Genomic DNA, 22,673 nt, shown 5'->3' on the forward strand with positions numbered 1-22,673 from the left:
TCTGATATTAGTATAGCGACACCTGCTTTCTTTTGTTCATTATTAGCTTGGAGTATTGTTCTCCATCCCTTCACTCTGAGTCTGTGTTTGTCTTTGGGGCTGAGGTGTGTTTCCTGGAGGCAGCATATTGTTGGATCTTGTTCTTTGATCCATCCTGCCACTCTGTGTCTTTTGATTGGGGAGTTCAATCCATTTACATTTAGAGTGATTATTGAGACGTGGGGGCCTACCACTCCCATTTTGTGTCTTGTTTTCCGGTTTTCTTCAGTTTCCTTTGTTTCTCGTCCCATGGTTTAATCTGTTCTGATGTAGAGCTGCTACTCTCTGTTGTTGTCCTTCTACTTATCTCCTCTGCTCTTGGTTTTGTAGCCCCTTTCCTTTTTTGGATTTTTCAGGAATGAGGGTTTTCCTGAGGATTTCCTGAAGAGGAGGTTTTGTGGCAATGAACTCCCTTAATTTTGTTTATCTGGGAAAGTTTTTATTTCTCCATCGTATTTGAAGGATATTTTCGCTGGGTAGAGAATTCTCGGCTGTAGATTTTTGTCCTTCAGATTTTTGAATATATCATTCCACTCTCTTCTAGCCTGTAAAGTTTCTGCTGAGAAATCTGCTGATAGCCTGATGGGGGTTCCTTTGTAGGTTAGTTTCTTTTGCCTGGCTGTCCTTAATATTTTCTCCTTGTCGTTGACTTTTGCTAGCTTCACTACTATATGCCGTGGAGTTGGTCTTCTTGCATTGATAAAGTTTGGAGATCTATTGGCTTCTGTCACCTGAAGATCCATCTCCCTCACCAGATTTGGGAAGTTCTCAGCCATTATTTCTTTGAATAGGTTTTCTGCCCCTTTCTCCTTCTCTTCTCCCTCTGGTATAACCTATAATCCTTACGTTGCATCTCTTAATTGTGTCTGACAATTCTCGGAGAGTTTCTTCATTTCTTTTAAGTCTTGCTTCTCTCTCCTCCTCTGCCTGCAACAATTCTATATTGCCGTCTTCCAAATTGCTAATTCTTTCCTCCATATTATTGGCCCTACTGTTCAGAGCATCTAGATTTTTCTTAATCTCCTCTATTGTGTTCTTCATTTCCAATATTTCTGTTTGGTTCTTCTTTATCGTATCAAACTCTTTTGTGACATAGCTCCTGAACTCGTTGAGTTGTCGGTCAGAATTCTCTCTTAACTCATTGAGAATCTTAATGATGGCTGTTTTGAAGTCATCGTCATTTAGGTTATATATCTCATTTTCTTTGGGATTGTTTTCTGTGTATTTGTTGCTTTCTTTCTGTTCTGGAGATTTAATGTATTTTTTCATATTGCTTGATGTTGTTGATTTGTGCCTCCGCATGGAGATAGAGTTTAGTTGCTCCTTTCACTTGTTTCAGCTGCTGCGGTGGGAGGAGCAGCTGTTTATATTTCACCAACCAGGAACCCTGTCCGTAGTTGCTAACTGGGCCTGGGCCCCTCTTCGTAGCCACAGTGGCCCTTTGGATTCCCTCCTCTGCCGTGGGGGCCGTCACAGGGGGGCTTCAGGCTGCAGGTGCCTACTGTTGCCGCCCACCTAGATGTGCTCTCTCCTTGGGGTCTGCAACGGTGTTATGGGCTTTTCCAACGGCCAGGGGTGGGATCACTTATATTTGTCGCTCCGTTGCTGTCGGCACCCACCAAATCTCACTTGTCCTCTATGGGTCGCAGGAGAGCTATTGGCATCTTCTACAGTCTGTGGTTAGTACACCTAGCTATGCTGCTTTTGCCCTGAGGTCTTCCAGCCTTGTGGCTGGCGGCTGGGTGCCTTCTACTGGTGCTGTGCAGAGGCTTTCCCTAAGGCTGCTGTGAGCCTGTAGGGTTTCCCCCTAGGCTACTAAGCTGGGTCTCTGGAACTCTCTCCAGCCCCAGTCCTCTCTGAGATCTCCGGCAATCCCTAGCCTCACGGGGCGGGCAACGGCAGCTGGGGGTCGCCCCGCCCTCTGGGATTCTCTCCGGGCCTCTCCTGGAGCCGTGAATGTTCAGCGTGGCCCCTCTGCTAACGGCAGGCAGAGAGTTTTGTCTGCTGCCCGGGCGGAGCTCCGGCGCTTCCCCTCCGGGTCGCAAAACTGGCCTTTGAAAGTTCCCCCCGCCCCGGTCCTCTCCGAGATCTCCGGCAATCCCTAGTCCCACGGGGCGGGCAACGGCAGCTGGGAGATCTCCGTGCCCTCCGTGTCTCTCTCTGGGACCCTCCGGGCGCCCCGAACACCAGGCTGAGTCTCCCCGCCAATGGCGGGGAGAGACTCTCCCCGCGGGCTCAGGTGTGCAACTCCAAAGTTTCCCTCTGCGTTTAGGAGTAATTGCAGGGGGTTTAGGTAGGGTTCTGGTCACCTGTTTCCACCGTCGCTCCTCTGTTGTGTTCTCGCTCCTGCCCTAGATGTGTGTGGATCCTCTGGGGGCGTCCGTTGGAAGAAAGCCGCTTGCGGGTACTAGGCTGCCCGTCGGGGTCGGAGAGTTTTCACCTATTTCCACATCCTCCCGGAGGAAAGTCCATCCGCCTTCCGATGTATAGTCGCGTGGGTGTCTCAGACGTCCTGAGATGCTGTCTGGATATCTTTTGTCAAGCGATAAGTGTCCAAATAATTGTAGACTCGAAGGGCGAGAGACAAAGAGGACTACTCACGGCGCCATCTTGGCTCTTCTCCCAGAGTTTAAAGTATTATGACAATAAAATTGAAATCCTTTGACTTTCATATCCTGAGTGTGTATGTGTTTAAAGGAAGAACTAAAAAATGACTTTTTTTTTAAAAAAAACGAGTGTTTTGTTTCTTTTTTCTTATTATAACCTCAAGTCTCTATGCTACAGTAGAAGCCTAAGTTTTCTTCACCAACTTCTACAGGATGTCATGTCTAAAAGGCATATTTTCTGCACATGTTTTCATAATAAAACAACTTAAACCTAAAATATTATCTTGACAAACATGTCTAATAATTTATTTGAATTTTGTAGCAGATTCTAAATTGAAACTGATACTGTTTTTCATTTAAGATTTTGTCTGTGCTGTTTTGAACAGCTATGTTGCATGGCCAAGGTTTCAAATAATAGTTACCACAGTTAATAGTGAAACTTTTTCTCCTCTTTTTATAATTTACTAGATAAAAACATTCTTCTTACAAATCAATAAGAAACAACCAGAAGAACTTTTACCTGGGCAAAGAATATGAATATGAATATTCAAAACAGGAACACAAATGGCCATTTTACGTGGAGGTGTGGGCTTTTAAGAAGCTCTCCAAAACCAATCCAAACCAACCAAACCTGGCTTCTGTCATGTGCTGATTTTCAAGATGTAAACACTCCTACCCATGGGCGGTTTCAAGCTACCATCCTGCTGTCACTGAAGGGGGAGTTGGGAAGAGATACCGAGAACCTGTGCAAGCTGGCGCTAGCACACCACTGAATTAAAATATGCTCAACCTTGCTAATACAAAAATGCAAATTAGAACAACAGTCCCAAGCATCATTTTTCACCCACAAGCCTGACTAAGATGAATGTGCATGACTTTTGTTCCAGCATTTACAGCTCTAGGAAGTTTATCTTCAGAAAATAATAGGACAAGTTCAAAAAAGTGTGGGTACCAGCATGCTCCTTATAACATTATGTGTAATAGTGCAAAATTGGAAATAACCTAAACCTTTATAAACAGGATGGATCAAAAAGCAGTGGAGAATAGTGGTCAAGGATGCAAGCTCTGGCATAGCATCACTTGGGTTCAAATATCATTCCAGCAATCACTGTATGACTCTGGAGAAGTTATGTAACTACTCTGTGCTTACTTCCTCATCATTAAAATGGGAATAATAATAGTGCCGATTTCCTATGTTACTATAAGAATTAAATGAGTTAATAGGTGTTAGGGCTTTAGAATATTCCTGACATGTAGTATTTGGGGAATGTTAACTATTACTGTTATTATGGTACCTCTATTCATTTAAGGACTGTTTTAGTTACTAAGTTAATTTAATTTTCCACGTGAATCTATAATTATAGGCCAGATATCAAAATGTGGTAAGGATACTACATAAATAATTTCTGATCTTACACCATAGTATTTTTAACAGCATATTAGTTATCTCACAAAAATATTTCTAACCCATGTAGAGGGAACAAATGTGTTAAGCACGATTCTCTTTGAAAGTAAAAGCCCCTTTCCAGGTAGAGGGAATTGTGAAGAAGAGAGAGCTGAATAGCTTTCTCCTACTCGTAGGAGCTAGAAGACTCACGAATGTTGATTCTAATTGGAAATTGTCTCTTGCTTTCATAGGCCTCTTCATAAAACTCTCCCCTAGTTCATTAAATCATTAAATGAATATAGCAGGTATTAGTTTTGATTTTTATTAATTGTGACTTGTTTTTCATTATAAGATAATTGTCAGTCATGAAACATAACTGCTGCACGTTGGAGCGTAAGCAGATTTCTGTTAAATGAATGTAGAACTTTGTCGTATAAGTTGAAATTCTGGGTGGTACGCATATGAGTATTATTAGTAGTAACAGTATGTATTATTATTCACAGTCAGTATGATTTTAATAAAAGAAATTATTTACAGGTTTCCAAGAGTAACTGATAAAAAGATCTACATTTGGCATAATACTGTATGTATTTAATTTTGTGTGTCATGTGTTAACTTCACAAAATATATATATGTAGTATATATACACATAAAGATATATTGCATATCTCATATTTAATGTCTATCAGCAGCCTGACAGAAAAGAATATATTTGTGGCAACTATTTGATGTGGACAGAGATAACATTTGAGAAATATAAAGGTGAATTTATGTAGAACCAAGATTTATACTTTATCATAAATCATGTCAAGTTATAGGAGAGCAGTATAGAAATGTGGTCAAAAACAGGTGACCTGGAGAAAGGCTCCCTGAATTCCAATTCTGACTCTACTGCCTTGTGGCTGCATGACCTGGGGCCAGTCAGTTAACCACTCTGGGTCTCAATGTAACCATCTGTAGAACTGAAATAACAGTTTGAACCTCACAGGGTTATTGTAAAAATTGAATGATTTGTTAGAAGTGACGCACCTAGAACAGAGTCTACATCATAAAATAAACACATTCAATAAGTATCAATAGTGAGTATAATGAAGTTACTAGAGAGAGAGCAAGTATAGACGGTGTGATTATTCTGCTGGCCATAAAAATTTGTCAGTAAACACGCACTAAATGCCTGTAGGAATACAGTAAAGAGTCTTAGGCAATATAGAGTTGAATTTTCAAATGAGGCGGAAGATGATGTAATTAGAAATATGCATTTCTAAATAAATAGTGTGCTATTAGGAAATGATAAATCTGAAATGCACTAATTGTGATTTAAAGAATCGGTGACATTAGAGAAAATGTTCTAGCAGATAGGAGTCCATCCTGTGTTTTAAGATGAACGTCCCATTGCAAATATCATATATAGCATGATGTCTTGTTTCTGCTTCATGAGGTTTCAGACAGAGAGTAAGAAATCTGTGATGGGGTGATCTATGAAGATAAACTGTCATGTGGAATAAAGTGGTTTTAAAGGCAAATGAGATGGGGGTGTTAGACTACAGCTGGGCTGGAAAGGGAGAGGGGCTATTGCCCCTGCAAATTCTTCAGGAGAATGTTTTCAGTCTAAGCGGGCTTGTTTCTGAGATTGTATATCCACTACGATTGTAATTCAGCGGCCCTGGGATGATCCAGGTGTTCCACTCACCAGCCATCTGTCCGAGGAAAAATATGCTTATCCTGAATTGACAGGATATCACATGTATTTAGTGAAGTTTATCTTCACAGTTGGGCGAGGATAAATAAAACAGCAGTGTAGTCCCTGTGAGGATTTTCTATATGCTTCAATTCTTCGTCCATTATATCAGAGGCAGATGTTGCATTTCGGAACCTAACAGGAAATTTTTTGATCAGCAAAACCAATTCTCTTGGTGTGCACTGTCATTATCACCACCATTCTCTTTCAAAGGGAGCTGCATGGCTTTATACTACCATTTTTTAGATATAAATTTTTATAGGAGCATACATAAAATAATTTTTACCCCAAGGAGCCAGTTTTCTAGGTGCCATTCATTAAGATTTATTTCTCATTACCTGTCATTTGCTTTCTCATCACAGTTATGCCGTTAGCATTACTTTATAAAGGGTTTTCTCAATATCATGAAAAATAAGTATTTTGAGAAATTTTGCAGAATTAGGAGACCATTCTCTATAATGCAACTGGATCAACCTAATGAAATATTTCATCAGAATATTTGTTTACAATTGGTGCCTTTTCCATGGAGAGGAGCTTTCTAGCTCAAATACCTATCATCTTTGATTTATAGCAACTTGACTTAAAATAATTCACACTTACATCCATATTAGCACTTGTAAACAGCAGCTCGCAAATTAACATAAGTCATCATTCACTTTTGAGGAAACGAATCCAGGCACAAATGCAGCCCAAGGGCCAGCAACTGGATCTCTAATTCCCAATCCCATCAGCCCAGGGTAATCTTTTCCACCTCTGTGTTAGCATATTTCTTTCTTAGTCCTTTCTCCTAGAATTTGTCTACCTTGTCCTTTTAGTCTGTCCTTGTTTTTTTTCTCTCTTACCAATTTTAGAATATAATGTTCTTAAACCTAAGAACCATAGCCTACTTTTTACTCTTTCTGTTTGTTTTTTGGCACACTCTCAATGCTTAGCACATTGCATACAAAAAAAAAAAAAAAAACACCTCTCTTAGTGTTTGTCGGTCTGGGCAGTATATGCAGCAGGCATTTTTAAATAAGGAAAGAAAATAACAAAAAATGTACTCCTCAAGAATCATCAAGTAGCCCTATAGCTCCTCCAAAATTTCCTCAACAACAGTCAAGCAGGCTTTCTGCATGTCACAATGCTGAGATTTTTCCTGTCTTTAGATTTGCTTCAAATGATGTAGGAACTTTATATACCATAGCATAATGATTCTATGTCTTACCAGATATGATTTTTAGTTAATTTTTCCTTAGTTTGAATGTAATTTAAGAAATACTATACAAAAAGAATGCGTCATTACTTTTATATTTGATTAATTGTTGTATTTCTGATTATTTCTATAAAAAAGTAAGAATCAAGTCTTGGTTCAGAAACTTAACTCTCTCTTATAGTAGAGTTTCTTTGGAAAAGTCAGATTTAGTTTACAATACCATTATCTAGAGTATAATTTGTCCTAACTGAAAGGATTGCTTATATGGTTTTTAAATTATTGGCTTGTTTTGGCAAGGAAGGAAGAGTTCCAACATAAAACAGCCAAACAACATAAAACATCGGCTCTTTTCTTCAAATCTCCAGTTATCAATAACGACGTGTAAATAGGGACCAGAATGAAAGGTTAAAGTTCAGTAGTCACTTCACTAGGCTAGAGCGTTAAACTCCCACTTTATCTTTAAGATGGATTGCACGGCACATGTTTTATTTCCATCCAAATAGTGCAGGAATATTTGAGTCTAGGGTTTTCAATACATAACTTTTAATTTTTTCCAGTTTTATTGAGATATAATTGACATATAAGATTGCATTTACGTAAGATGCACAACATAATGATTGGGTACATGCATACATTGTGAAATTACTGCCACAATAAGTTTAATTAACCTCCATCACTTCACAGTTACAGTTTTTTTCTTGTGATGAGAACTTTTAAGATTTATTCTCTTAGCAACTTTCAAATAACCAACACAGTATTGTTAACTATAGTTACCGTGTTGCACATTGCATCCCCAGAATTTATTTATCTTATCACTGAATTTTGTACCTTTGGCCACCTTCACCCATTTCCCTCACCACCCACTCCTATATCTGGCAACCAGCAATCTGTTCTCTGTTTCTTTTGAGAGTTCAGTTTTTTTAGATTTCACATATAAGCGAGATGCAGTATTTGTCTTTATCTGATTTATTTCACGTGGTATAATACCCTTGAGGTCCATCCACGTTGTTGCAAGTGGCAGAATTTTCTTCTAGTTTATGGCTGAACAATATTCCATTGTACATATGTACAGCATTTTCTTTATCTATTCATCTGTTGATGGGCTCTTAGGTTGTTCTCATGTGTTGCCTATTGTAAATAATGTTGCAATGAACACAAGGGTACAGATAGAGATTTTGTTTCCTTTGGATATATACCCAGAACTGGAATTCCTGAATCATGTGGTAGGTAATAGCTATCTCTTATACATACAAATTTTAAGATAGTAAAGTAAATTATAATAGTTGCTGACACTATAAACCTAGAAGTTATGATTGACTTCTACTACTGTATGAGCTCCCACTCTGTTGCCCCCAAAATATTCAATGCATCACCAAGTCTTGTCCGTTTTACATTCTAAGGATCTTGGGAATCTCTCCACTTTCTTCCTTCTGTGTAGCTTTCACTTTAAGACGTGATCATGCTTATATCATCTCTTGACTGTAATTCTTTAGTAACCTCTTAACTGGTTTTCCAAAATAAACCTAAACACTCCTCTAATAGGAGTTAGAGCAATCTTTTCAAAACGCACATGTGATTTTATCTCCTTCCCCACCACTGCTTAAAAGACTTCAATGGCTTACCATTGTTTTTAAGGTAAGGTCAAATCCTTCACAGTCTATGAGCACTTGAATGTTACAGTACCCGCCTAGGTCAACAGCCTTATCTATCACCACTAGCCCTTTTACTTTTCTTCTGGAACATATCACTCTCTTTTCAAGCCACAGGCCATTTGCACATTTATTTCCCCTGTTTGGAGCACTCCTTCATGCACAACCCCCTTCCCACCACATGCACAGTTTGCCTTTTTGAATTTATTTCATCCTTCACATCTCAGCTCAAGTGTTTTATCCTCAAGCCCTCCTCTTCTGACCTTATGGATCAAAGCTTTCTTTGTTAAATATACTCTAGAATACTTACCTCAAGTGGCAATTAAACATTCTTTAATATGATTAATATATATCTATCCTCCTAGACTATAAATTTGAGAGTGCCTGATTTACTTACAACTGTATCCCTAGTACCTAGCACAGTAGCTGGCACATTTGTGAATGAATTAAAGAATGAACAGCTGGTGTGCTGTGAAGTCCAGATGATTGATAAACTTCTTGAACAGTTTAAAAAATCAGAGTGAAACTTTGGCATGAGATTGTACTAAGGGAAATAGACGTAGGGGGTGCCTGATATCTTTTGGTATGATGTGTTACCCAAATTTGGCACTCAAATAGCCTTTAGTAAATAAAAAGTAAATATTTTGCAAATAGTAAATAAAAAGAAAACATAGTCATATACTATGAAAGGTGAGATTGTTTCAAAATCATTGTCATTGAGCTAAATTTGCTAAGTGAATCCAGATTCAGCGCAGAGACTAAGCATTTTAGTTTGATTTATGATTCTTAGAAGGGTTACAGTGTAATATGCAGTGAGAAATTGTTGGGAAAAAAGGTAATACAAATTTTTTTTCATGAAAACATAAGCATTTATCTTATATCCGGTGTTCTTGTATACTGTTCTTATATACAGTATACAATTAATGTTCCATTAGAGGTTTCTTACTTTAAAATTTTTCATCTTACCAAAAACTCCTACAGTTCTTAAATGGTGGTTCAAATAGACTGACAATACATATGTGAAAACTTGAGCACTTTACATGACTTTTACAAATGAAATGTCAGTCATATTAACCATAATACTTACAAATATCTTCATTAAATTTAAGGTGTTGCTTCCTAAGGTAATATTGGATCATTGAATCTCTCTCTCTCTTTCTCTCTCTGCCTCTGTGTCTCTCCTAGAACAGTTTATTTCTGTACAAGGACAAATGCATTATTTTAATTTAAAAATATTCTTATCTCAAAGATGTATGCATTACTTCACGAGTACCTGCCATATGCCAGACTCTTGATGATGCTCAGAATAGAATGCTGAACAAAACAGATGAAGTTCTTACTTCTGTGGAGCTTGTAGTTTGATGGAAGGATACATAGCGGTAGATGGGCAATCATAATACATTGTTATATGTGTCACGAAAGGGGATGCTCAATGCTATGTGAGCACATAGCTGCGTCACTGATTCCAGACTTGGGGCTTTATTGAAGGTTTCCTAGAATAAGTGATGTCTAAGGTAGAAACTGAAGGGTGAATAGGAATTAGGAAGGTGAACAAGAGAGATGGGTGTTGAGCTTCTGTCTTCAGATGGCATAGATATAAGATACGAAATTCTTTATTTAGAATCTGAAGCATGAAGTACAAAGAGAGAAGGAATTAGCATGAGGTTAGAGCTAGCATCAGGGACTAGATCATGAAAATGCTCTGAAACTCTACTAAGGAATTCAGACTTTAAACTGAGTATAACTAAAAGATACTGCAAAGTTTTAAGTGTTTAAAGTGGGGGAAATGATATGTTCTGAAGAGAACAAAAGCAATCTACAATTGATAGAGACAGCTTTACGAAACTGATAAGAACTCTGGACTGGCAGTGGGGAAACTTTGTCTGCTGACCCCATATTGGTCTTAGCTGCTGGATGGCCTTAGACAAATCACTTTACTTCTCTGGGACTCAGCATCTGACAAGAAAAATGAGGAAAGGCCTTTATTTTTAGATGATCTCTAAGCACTCTGGAAATATTAGAAGGATTTAAAGTGCTGTGTATTTATGCCATCATGTACTTACAGAAGGTAGAAAGACTTTCTTGCAGCTTCCCCAAACTAAGAATGAATCTTAGAAGCTTAATAAAAGTAAATCCATGATGTCGTTTTCTCTCCGTTTGCCCCTTCGTACTAAAACACATAAAGATTCTGCTTAGTTGTGTTCCAGGTAATAGAGGTAATATTGCATTGAACTTAGTGCTAAAGTTATCTGTTTCAGGCCCCCAGTATTTTGAAAGTTATTTAGATTCTCTCTTCTTGCCTTCATACTAAGCGTAGAAAATACAGTTCATGGTAATGACAAATCAGATAATTTTTTATAACCATAAATTCCCTCAAAATACACGCACATACGTACACATGCAAAAAGAGAGAGGCGATTTAGCTGCACCAATCAGCTCTTTGGTATTGCATAGTTCTGGGCTCTGTGTCAATTTTCTCATCAATGGAATGAGGTGAGCTTCATTCCTTCGACACTTATTGCCTGCTTATCTGCCAGGCACTATCATAGCTGCTGGTGATAAATTAATATAAAGATGAAAGGACATTGTTTGTAGGATTGAAAAGGAGAAAGTGATAAGTCTGTCTGTGACATTAGGGGAAGGCTTTACACACAATACGGTGACATTTACACTGGATCTTGAAGGAAGAATGAGAACTATCCAAACAGAGAAAATGGGACTGGCATTTCTGGCAGAAAAACAGCAAATGCAAAGCCATATAGGCAAAAAAAGAAAAAAGAGAATTTGTCTTTAGAAATATTAGACCAATTCAATATATCTGTAGACTTGGATTTGAATGGAATGACAAGAGATGAACCTACAAAAAGTAGATTTGGACCAAATTATGAATGCCATGCTAAGGATTTTGTAGTTTATTCGTAGTCAACAGGAAAAATTTAAAGGTTTTTCGTCGAGAGAGTAATGGTGGGAATTTAGAGGCCATGTTTATAATATTCCTTTTCCCTACCCAAGTTCAGAAAGCAACTGAAAGCTGTACTCAGGATGGAGATCAAAATTATTACTGGATTTAATGTGTGGACAAACTGGCTTCTTCACACTTCATCCGAGAATTAGTTTTATTTCCACACCAAATAATCAGGCCTCTTCTTTCAGAAATAAACTTCGAATACTGCAAAGGTCAACTCTAAAGAGACAGAGGAAGAGGCCAATCTGAGTTTTTTCACTTTTTTCCATCTAAACTCCCAATCAATAAATTACTCCACCCTTGCTGGAAAGGAGACAAGAATTTAACTCTTGCTCAGAGGCCTCAGGTGGAAACACGCGTTCAGGAAATTAGGTGCTCCCGTAGCAAATGATACGGTGAACTTCAAAGAGTGAATGCCAGAAACAGACAAAAAAATGAGGAAACCAACGCAATGGATCAGAAAGAGGAAGAGGACTTTGAATGAGGAGCGAAATGGTCAGGATAGAGGAAGAAGTGCATATAAAGGACCTTTGGGTGGTAGAATTGAAAGATCTTAGTGACAAGTGAGAAGGAGGCGTGGGAAGGATGGGAAGAGTGTGAAACCACTGCTGAGGACACAGATACAGACGAGGGCTCAGTTTGTAAGATGGCCATCCAGAGAGACGCGGAGTTTGTTAACCAAGCTATAAAACACAGGGGAAAGAACACTGAAGCAGAGGGTACAGGATGAATTTGGTTTGGGGGCGAGAACATGTCGTTGAGCTTGGATACAAGGCCTAGAGCTGTAGACTTAGGGGCCACTGGAATACAGATTGAGGCCTGGAATTGGAGAAGAGCCCTCAGGGAGAGGAAAAAAGAAGAGAATTTAGGACAAAACCCTGAGGATTATTGACATTTAAGGGTCAAGAAAGATCATCCAGGAAATAAGAGTGAAGAAAAACATTAGAGAAGCGTGAAGAGAACCGGGAAAGCATTTTCTCTGCAGAAAGGGGAAGTAGATTTCCAGGAAGGAATTGGTGGGCAACAGTATCTTACTGTAGAAAGGGCAAGGAAGCTGGAGTCTGGACAGCAGTCTACGATGCCAAGTAAGCTTATCTATAAGAGTAACTTAATTGTGAAAGAAAAACAAAATCCACACACAGATATTGCCTTATATCCAAGAAGAGAAGGAGGTAAATTATAACATGGCCTTATGAGAAATTATTTTGTAGCTATAAAATAATATATTTTAATTCACATGCTGAACTTAGGAAAGCAGAATCTGCATTGAAAATGAAAGAATTGATATTTAACTAAAGGACTGATAAAATGAATGTCATTGAAAAGTCTTATCAAAGTCATCTTTTTCATAAAAAAAAGATTTTTACTATGATATTTTGGTAGCCTAGAACAAAGAAAATTGATTATAATCCTTATGAAATAAGTGCTTTCAATATTTTATTGCAAAATTATTAAATAGAATATATTTTTATTCACATATGTGTGATATGTAATATATGACTATGTATAGTATATGTATTTTATATACATGCTTTTGGAAGAAAAATATTCTTCCTAATGGAAGAGCAGTAGGTATGTAGTTGTTAATATAGAATATAAATTTTTAAAAAAATATTAAAAGATGTTATTAATGAACAACTTGGATTTAAAGTTATTGACCACATAACATAATTCAATTAAACAGAAACAATATATTAATATCCTTACTCCTTAGACATGTAGGCATCTGCCTTTCTTCCCTGGGGAATGGGATGCTAATCCCTGAGCAGTGTACACTTCCCAGCTGGTGCTGCTTGTGACCAAAAGCTTCTTCAGGACAGTATTCGGAAAGGACTCACAGGAAACATGCCTTCAGAAAATAAACTAGTCCCTCTGCAAAGACCAACTGGTTCCAGCAGGAATGTGCCCACAGATGTGGTCCTTTGATCCTACTTTCCTCATGTAGGATGGCTAGTATGGGTCTTCAAAGAGGAATCCCTTATAACAGATGAGAGTTTCCTAAGAATCATAAGGCTTTCGAGGGTGCCATGCTTTTGTACTTTCAACTGAAAGTAAGTACAAGTGAATGTGGGTTGACTGGTGCCATATCATATGAGGTTGATCCTTGGAAATTTGACCCTGTTCTGAAATCTTTATTTATTTATTTTAACTTGTATCCTCGTGACCATTAATTGTAACAGGAATTTAAGGAAGGTTCTCAAAACACTCATCAGGTATATAATAGAAATTAGAGACTGCACGCACTTAACATAATCATCTTCCACAACTGACTAAACCCAAGGCTGTAGCATTAAATAGCAAAATATTAAGTGTGGACAGTATGAAATTCCCCAAATGCCAAATCTTATAATAGTCAAATCATATAACTTCTTTTCCTCCTTTCCCCTGAAAAATTTCTCAGGAGTATTCTTGACATACGTCTCCCTCTAATTTTTATCCGTACCTGCAGTTTTCTATCGGTTCAGCTACAGCAGGAATCTGTCTAATGGCAGACCTTTACCGAGACAGTTAATGGGAACGGTAGCAGCCCTGAGGTGTGTTTCTACAGTCAGACTCATTTCCTCTGCTTGTGTGATATATGAACTACTTCGGAAGTCTCCCAGCTGTTTCAGTGGATAAATCATGGCAGTAGGAGCTCATATTTAACCTTCGCTGTACTGGCTCAATACTTTGTAGTCCTTTCCTTTTATCTCCTTGGCTATCTAGAAGAGATTTCAAATGGGCTTCTCCATGTGCAAATGTCATTGTCAGCTCCCTCTGTCCCCTCCCTGCTCCTTTCATCCAGCTCAGGGAAACTCTGAAGCTCTTCCTATGATTTGCCTTTATGTAGTAAAAATAAAATCAACACTCTACTAGAGGTCAAGTGGTCTACAGATTCATTTCCTAACAAGAAAGCCAGATGCTTTTGTGTATGTGCATTCAATGTAAGCCTCAGTTACACAGTAGCCATTGTTACATGCAAGATATTATCTATTGTTTTAGGAAGCTATAGCTACAATCCCTATACATTTTTGGCGATAACGAATTGTAATTTCTACCACTTTTCCCCTGGTTGACTGTCCCTTCACACTGACCTTCTCTGTTCCTGGGTACCTTTGCCCTTGCTATTCCCTCACTTTGGGGTACTCCACCCCCAAATAGTCTCATAGCCACAGCATTACTTCATTCTGGTCTCTGCCAAATATTACATTTTCAGAGCAGCCTATCAGTGTACCTGATTTAACATAGTGCTCATTTTCTTCTTATCTCAGTCTCTCTCTGTCATTGTGATTAATTCTAATTTGTAATTGTCTTGTTTATTTATTTACTTTCTTGTCTAGAATACAAATTCCACAAACACAGGGATTTGTCTGTTTTGTTCTCTGTGGTTTCACTAGCATACAGAACCATGTCTGGTATATCATAAGAGCTTAAGATCTTTTTTAGGAAATGAATACTAATGATGTATATATACACATAGGCACAGCCACGCGTCGCTTAACGACAGGGATACTTTCTGATAAATGCATCATTAAGTGATTTCATTGTTCTGTGAACGTCACAGAGTGTACTTACACAAACCTGGGTGGTATAGCCTACTGCACACCTAGGCTGTATGGTACTAATCTTATGGGACCACTGTCGTATATGTGGTCCATTGCTGTCCAAAATGTCATTATGGGGTGCATGACTCCATATAGAGAGATAGGCTTTTAAAAAATGTTTTACAAATGGATCCATACCTCACATACGATTCTGCAACTGGTCTTTTCCATATACTAATACACCTTGACCTTATATATTAGTAACTATAGACCTATTTTTTTAAATATCTGAATATTATTGTATGGACATACCATAATTTATCAATTGGATCCTCTTTGGATGGGTGGGCAAGGTTTCTATTCTTTTTGCTGAATACATCTTTGTCAAAGTAAATATTTTTGTACATAAATCTTATATACTTATGCCAACATTTCTGTACAATAAAGTTCCAAAATTGGAAATGCCGAGTCAAAGAATATATGAGTTTAAAATCATATAGATACTGATAAATTTCCCTCCAAAAGAGAAGCGATGATTTGCGTTTTCTCAAAGTATGAGAGTGTACCTGTTTCCTCAGATTGTTACTGTCACTGAGTATCATCAACTTTTGAGTCTTTTAGCTATCTGATAGGTAAAGATATTTTTCCTTTCATTTTTTTTCAAATATAACTGTAGTTGAGATCTAAAATCTTTAGTTACTTCCACTTGACTAAAATACAAAATCCTTAGTCTGACATCTAGGTTACTTTATAGTAATTTTAGCCTCAACTCGCCAATTCTTTACAAAGATTCTCTGGTTCAGGTGTGGGCCTCATTAACAGTACAGGTCCATAGATATCGTTTCTATGATTTGCAGTATTCTTTTTCTGGAATGTCATATCCTCACTCTCCATTTCTTGAAATCCAGCCATCCTTTCAGACCTGGCTCACGTGTTATGCAGTATTTCAAACCTTCTTTGGTAATACTTCTTGTACTGCATTTTTTTGTCCCCGCATATAGTACTTATATCATGATTTGCCTACATACCTAATTTTTCTTATCAGATTTTAGGATCATCGAGAATCTAAAATGATGAAATGTATGTCTTTCTCTCCCACAGCTCTTAGCATGGTGCCTTCCATTAGAAACTGTCTGTGGGAAGAATGAATGCATGCATGCATGCATGCCTAACACTGCCCGGTGCATAAATAAGCATATTGCGGGAAAAGAGATGCTGTGCCAGGAGAACAATTCTAATGAAAACAAATTGGTGTGCATTTCATATGACATACTGCATACTAAACTAAACTCATTTAAATCTGCAACGAGGAAGAATTTTTTCCTTTATTCTTGAAAGAGTCAAGCCTAAAATTATTCCAGTGGATTCCTCAGAATTTTAAGACTTTTTTTCAGAAATGAAGGATTTCATGTATAAAAAAGAAAACAGACTAAGTGGCTGCTTCTTAGGTAGAAGTAATCTTAAAGATTTGATTTTCACTAACTTGTTTCAACAGTGGAGATTTACAAGAAAAATGAGACAATCTTTGTGGAAGTGTTTTGCAAATGCAAAGTATCAAAAAGATAGAAGCTTATTGTATTTTTTTTTACCAGCACTCAACCAAGCACATCTGCAGCCATATTAGTTTGAGATGTTCTCATCGACTTCCATAGTGATAAGAGGAATGTCCTTGAGAGTTTCCAGGTTGCTAAAGTGAGATCTCTTATAACGTAGCTTTGAACCTGATATCAAGGAATGATCTGATTTGATTTATAAGATGCCAAAGGTCAGAGACTGTGCCTGTTTTCCTCAAAATGGTTAATTTAGTGCCCAACAGAGTGGCTCAGTCAGTTTTTGTGGAACTGAATTAAATTATAGGCAGGATTGAACAACATTTGGAGCCAAGAAGGTGAGAATGATCTTATCAGAGAAATCTCACAGAATTTAAATAAAAACTATGTAGCCAAGAAGAGAAATAACGGATTAAGGTTAAAGAACTTATATTGCTTTGAGATAATTTCCATTGTGCAAACACAATTTATGATTAAAGCAGAAATTAAAATTTTATCAACAAACATTGATTTAAAATAATTGAGTTAATTTGTCCATGTGTTAATTGGGATTGTGTTTGGCTTTAAGTTATGGAAAACCCAACTGCAGAAGTTTAAAGCAAAAGCAATTTATGCTTTTCACTAACTAGCAGTTTAAAGTTATTCAGTCCAGGGCTAGTCCAGTTGTTCATAGATGACTTAGAACATTTCCTTTTAACATTTCTTTTCCTCTGTTCTTAGCTCCTTGGCTCTTCCCCTGTATGACTGAAAAATTATTAGTGCATATGCAATGTGATGTCCATATTGATGGTATGAAGATAGAGAAGGATGAAAAGGAATTTAAGTATGTTCCAGCCAATTCTGTGACATTTTATCAGAGACAATAAAAAGAAAATAAAAAAGCTTTCTCAGATGCTATAATGATCAGTCCACTTCTTCTATCTTTAGGCCAGTGAAATGGCGTTGCTCTGATTTGTGGAGACCGGTCACTGTTTGTCCATTGTGGCATAGAAAAGCATTTATCCTCTTTGCAAATAAGAGATTTTTTTCCTTACCTGCAGGTCTGGGATTAGGGTGAGGTGAGCGATACATTCACCTCTGATGCAGAATTTGTGGGGATGCCAAAAACTCAAGATAAATAATATTTTAATGCAACAATTTGAAAAACAACACTGATAAAAAAAATCCATGATTAAGAAAATACAAAAATTTTAAATAAGAAACGGATCCTACCTTCCTTAAAGAAATTATAAGAGATTGGTAATAGGCAGAAAATATTATAATCATTCCTCCAATTGGCAGAATGGTGGAAGAAGGGATTGTTTATCTAAAAACGAAAGAGGAGTGTAGTTGTATCACAGCTACCTGATGAATGGATAGAAATTTAAGAGTTGGAAGAAATAGAATTGATCAATTGATTGATTTTACACTAAGGGAAAAAAATCCCTCTTTTACCAAGAGTTAGGAAATAAGTCTCAAAAAATATATCAAACAATATCAAACAAAATATTGATAAATACAAATCAAGGCCAACATTTCTGGTGCTTCAGTGAATCACGTTTCGTCACCACTTATTCCCCTCCCCCCTTTTTTTCTTGTACAGTATTTCTTATCACGTTTAAATATAACATTATTTCGGCCAAGGGCCTAATCTCTGCATCAGTACTTGCATTGGAAATATAAGAGCCACACATGTAATTTTAAAGCAAATAATACACAGACGAACTAAATTTAATAATGTAATTTATTTAATTAAATATACCTCAAATAGTATCATTTAAACATGCAATCAAAGTAGTTATTAATGAGATATTTTGCATTTTTTTTTTTACCTACTACAGCTTCAAAATCTGGTGTGTATTTTACACTTAATAGCACATATCAATCCAGACTATCCGTAAACCAAGTACTCAGGAGTCACAAGTGGATAGCGGTTACCGTGTTGGACAGTGCAGCTCTATAAGCATCCAGCTTTTACCCTTGGTACATACATAATGTTAGTCTATTTGATATCAAAAATTGTTCAGCTGGTCACGTACAGAAGGTCTTTTATAAAAATAAGAAATTAATGCTGAGCTGGAAAGCCACAAGTTACATAAAAGCACCCTTATGTCATTTGTGTGACTGGCTTTTAATGGTAGAACTTCAGTGAGAAGATAGGAACAATGCTGAATTGGTCTAGTTTTTCCTATGAGCCATCTCCAATAATATTAGCCTACATAATTCAGTTGAAACTCTATTATTCTTTGGGCCATCATCGCTTTATTGTAGACTCATCAGTAAGATTCTAATCACAAGCGTAAATTTTCATTACTTGTTCTAAGATTTTTAAAAATAAAATTCAATCTTGAATGCACGTGTTAGATCAAGAGTCAAATTCCAGGCCTCTTTAGAACACTGATGAAAGGCTTTCTTTGCAGCAATTACCAGGTTAAGTTAATAGGAAACAATGTTTTGTTTAGCTTTCCTCTTTTTAAATGAATGGTGCCTTCATATCATTTACCCTTTTTGATTACCATGTCTTGTAAAAAGAAAAACCTGGAAAACATAGTTACGGGTGGAGGAGTAACTAAGAGAGAAAGAAAATTAACATGAAATATTAGTCTATGTACAGCATTTAAGGCTAAACTTATTTCTCAGCATGCTGATGTTAAATTTGTGGGAAAAGTGGAAACAAAGCAGAAAACATTCCATAAAATTGGTTTCAGTTCTTTCTTATAGATAAGAGATTCTTGTTCTGAGATCCCAACAGAAGGAGATAAGATGAATTATTGTCTATTTTTCAAATTGTTTACAGAAGAATGCTGATGTCAGTGAAAAGGTTTGGCATCCTTGCCCTCAAATGCTGCAGAAAAGCAACAAAACAAAATCTTCTGAAAAGCCCAGGGAATTACAAAGAGTTCCTGTGCTATTGTTACTATAAGGTTGTTTTACCTGAAGTTTAAAAGTATCACTTCCTTCATTTGTGTGATTGGAAGGTACCTGCCACTGCTATTTTCCCTGGCATTTTTATGAAAATTATGAAACAGAGTAAATTTGAAAGAATATACCCACCACCTGGATTTTACCATTAGCACTTCAGTATACCTGTGTTATCACACTTCTATCCACTGCATTTCAGAGTGAATCACAGATATCAGTATACTTCCCTCCTAAATATGTCACTGTGCATATATGATACAGACTCCTGTATTGGCTTTCAGTGTTTTTTCTTTTGATGTAAAGTTTATATGCAGTGACTTGTACAAATCTTAAGTATACATTCACTGTATTTTATCAAATACATACAAATATATAATGCAAACTTCTTTCAAGATATACCCATTACCATCCCTCTAAAAAATTCCCTCATGCCCCTTCCCGGTGTATCCCGCTCCCACCTCCAGAGGTAAACACTGTTATTATTTCTTTCCACCTCAGATTCATTGTTTCTCTTCTAGAATTTCATTTGAATTCAAATCATACATTATATACTCTTGTGTGAGTAAGGCTTTTTTACAAGATGACATTAAAATTTCTCCATGTTGCTGAATGTGTCATTTGTTATTTTTCATTGCTGAGTAGCAGTCCATTGTACAAATGCACTATAATCCATTATTTGATTTTCCCCTTGATGACCACCTTGGTTGTTATGAATAAGCTGCTATAAATATACTTTACAGTCATTTTTATATACACAGGCTTTCATTTTCTTGGAAATACCTAAGAATAGGCTTCCTAGGTCATAGAGTAGATGTAATGTTTGGTTTTATAAGAAATTTCTGGACTTTTTTTCCAGAGTGATTTCACATGTACCATTTCACATTTCCACGGAGTCTGAGAGTTCTAGTTATGCTGTATTTTCACCAACACTTGGTATTGTTATTTATGAAAGGATGAAAAATGGGAGCATAAACTAATGAGAAATTTAAAGGTCACATATCAATTACTACAGGAACTAGGCCCAATTCATAGCAGGATATTTTTACCACTAGATTGTACAATTTATTGAACGTTAAGGTTTAGTGGTCATTTTATTAATGTGTTTTGTGTTCCTAAATCATTTATGGTCATGTAACTCAAAGGACTGCGGCACTAGGGCTAGGTTCATAATAAGCGCTTTCTTTGTCTTTTCCTTCAAAATTTACTTTGAATACATAAGATTTTTCCTTCTTATTTAAAAGTCAGTTGATAAAAAGATTAGGAAGGTGATCCTCTATGAACTGTAGATTTTTGCCAATATGAAACGTTACAGATAGAAATACCCAAATTAAGACACAAAGTGCTAATACAAAAGAGTTCGGAATTTGGCAGAACACTTTTTTCTTAATCTTAATTTTTTTCATCATTAATATCTGTATCAAACTGTGGGAAAAAGGGAGCACTATTAATTTAGGGGAGTCATCCTGATGGTATTTCACAAGGTACCACTCCCATCTATAGGCAAAGATAATTGAAAATTCAGGAAGATGGGTATAGTAGTAATTTCTAGTGAAGTTAATTATGTTAATTTGAAGATCCTTCATGGAAAAGTGTTGGTAAGAAAAATATCATCAAAACAATCCCTTTACTCTGTGAACATTATGTATAAAGATAAATGAGGGGCCAGCCCATTCGCACACTCCGCTTTGGTGGCCCGGGGTTCGCCGGTTCGGCTCCCGGGTGGGGATATGGCACCGCTTGGCAAGCCATGCTGTGGTAGGCGTCCCACATATAAAGTAGAGGAAGATGGGCATGGATGTTAGCTCAGGGCCAGTCTTCCTCAGCAAAAAGAGGAGGATTGGTGGCAGATGTTAGCTCAGGGCTAATCTTCTTCAAAAATAAATAAATAAATAAAGATAGATGAGTGAAGAGGACTCTACAAATATATTTTGATGTGATCTTAATTGTACAGCAGATGAAGATTAAAGATATTTTGAGTTGTTATTGTTGTTTTGGTTCCTAGGATAAGCAGTCTTCAATCTTTTGGTGCTAAAACTCTGGTATTACAATCTTCTGGATGTGAAATGTGTCTGACTAATTATGGGATATTAAACATATTACTTTATTGTAATGCTTATTTTTTCTCTTCCTAATTCTGTTTCACTCTTGACTTTGTTAGCATTTGAACTGCCCTTTTTGGAATTTTGTCACCTGTCTTTTGGATTTGTATTTTTTAACACACATGTAGGAGTAATTGATTTTGAAATCAAGTGCTTCCCCCTCCTCAACCTACTCCTGGCTGGGGCAAAGTTTGTGTTGATTCTCATAAAGGTCAAGGTATCAATTAAGAAAAGGATGTCAGGATGTCAGGACGTCAGGATGTCAGATCAGAGTGTCAGAAGGTCTTAGGCTTCAGTAGGAAATAGCTGAGTAACTTGATCAAGAAAATCCATGAAATCTCTTCAGTTCTCTGAAGAAAGAAGAGCCCTTAGGTCTAGACCCATGAATTTCCAGTAGAATTTAGAGGAAAATATAGAATGCTAGTGTAAGCATACCATGATTATAATGTAACAAAAACGTGGACTTAGACACCAAAAGGACATAGAAAAGTTATTTTATTTTTCAATTTTTCATTCACATTCATATACGTTTATGAGACATTTTTGAATGTGATAAATACAGATTTTTAAAAAATGTTTCATTTTGTTTTAGAGGACCCATATGGATAAAGAGTCTACCCTCCTTACTAAGGAATAAGGAAAGCGAGTGGGAGAGGGGCACAGTTATGAGCCACTTGATTATAAGTCAATTTTGTTATTAACTATGAATAGGAGTTGCCCACCGCCATCTTCCTCAGTGGCTCCTCTGTGAGTTTATAGCTATCACAGAGGCTCCTGAAAGAGTGGGGATGAGCCTGAAGCTCCAGCCCAGTGTTGCTTATGATTGGCGTGATGCTAACTGGCTCTTGTCTCATTTGAATTAATTGAACCCAAAGTATAGAAGTATCTATCCTGCTGAGGAAAGGATGACGCTAAAATGAAGAGTAGGGATTCAGCTAGAAAAAAACAGAATAATGCAAACTGGAGAATGGAGAAGCAGGAAGACAATGCATTTGGGCTGCCATGGATTTGTCTTTGGGA

General features: G+C 37.1%; 1 protein-coding gene across 4 annotated transcripts in view; it reads left to right on the plus strand.

The window, feature by feature from the left end:
• ERBB4 (erb-b2 receptor tyrosine kinase 4) overlaps window positions 1-22,673 on the plus strand; it is a 1,114,677-nt gene that overhangs the window by 346,102 nt on the left and 745,902 nt on the right. The gene's annotated exons all lie outside the window — the stretch shown is intronic.

Source organism: Equus quagga, chromosome 17, assembly GCF_021613505.1.
Source record: "Equus quagga isolate Etosha38 chromosome 17, UCLA_HA_Equagga_1.0, whole genome shotgun sequence".
In the NCBI taxonomy this organism is placed as follows: domain Eukaryota; kingdom Metazoa; phylum Chordata; class Mammalia; order Perissodactyla; family Equidae; genus Equus; species Equus quagga.